The 1034-nt window shown below is 35.2% G+C and overlaps 1 non-coding gene across 1 annotated transcript; it reads right to left on the reverse strand.

The window, feature by feature from the left end:
- Nucleotides 1–675: 675 nt before the first annotated feature.
- On the reverse strand, nucleotides 676–782 carry LOC136225023 (small nucleolar RNA R71). Its single transcript, XR_010686762.1, has one exon. It is a non-coding gene; the product is annotated as a small nucleolar RNA R71 (small nucleolar RNA).
- Between the last annotated feature and the right edge of the window lie 252 nt (nucleotides 783–1034).

Consider the following 1034-nt stretch of genomic DNA (forward strand, 5'->3'; position numbering starts at 1 on the left):
ACGCCAAAATTTTTGACAAAATTTTAAATTTTTCGTGTTTTATTACGAATCTAGGTTTATTCATACTTATTCAAACTTTTATATTTTTAATTATTTTCAATTACTAACATATTTATTTTTCAAATTCTGTTTTGTAGGTAGTTTCGGTTCGTGCGAAATTTCAAGTTCATGCGCAGTTCTCGAAGTTCGGGCACGTCACCAGATCCTATTGACCTAGAAATTGAAAGAACTCTTAAAAAGAACAAGAAAGAAAAGAAAAAGAAAAACAAAACCCCAATAAAAACTAAAATTACCGAGCCAGAAGTTATGGCAACACTTATGGATTACGCTAGGCCAGGAGTGGCCGGTGTAACAAACAGTATAGTTAGACCCCAAATTAATGCACATCATTTTGAAATTAAGCCTGCGTTGCTTAATATGTTGCAAAATAATGTAACGTTTTACGGGTTACCTAACGAAAATCCTAATACCCATTTGACAAATTTCTTAGAAATTTGTGACACTTTTAAAATTACTGATGTAACTGCAGAAGCAATCAAACTTCGTCTTTTTCCTTTTACCTTGAAGGATCGATCCAAAGAATGGTTAACTTATATGCCAGCCGCATCAATTGAGACTTTGGAGCAATTAGCCCAAGCATTTTTATCAAAAAAATTTCCTTTAGCAAAAACCGCAAGAGTCGTTAAAGAGTTAACATCTTTTTCTCAAAATGATAATGAAACTCTTTATGAGGCTTGGGAACGTTTTAAAGAACTTCAACGTTTATGCCCACACCACCAATTGCCCGCTGAACTTTTAATGCAAACATTTTATAATGGACTAAATCCTACAACTAGAGGTTCATTGGACGCTATGTCTGGAGGGTTATTCATAAAGAAAACATCTGCCCAAGCAAGAGAACTTTTGGAGGAAATGGCAATCAACAGCAGTATGTGGCCCACGGAACGTGGACACATACCATCAGCGAAACCATCATCCTCAACTACTTCATCAGTTAAAGGTATAATGAATCTTGATCCAGTAGCGATGTTGCA

Source organism: Euphorbia lathyris, chromosome 3, assembly GCF_963576675.1.
Source record: "Euphorbia lathyris chromosome 3, ddEupLath1.1, whole genome shotgun sequence".
In the NCBI taxonomy this organism is placed as follows: Eukaryota; Viridiplantae; Streptophyta; class Magnoliopsida; order Malpighiales; family Euphorbiaceae; genus Euphorbia; species Euphorbia lathyris.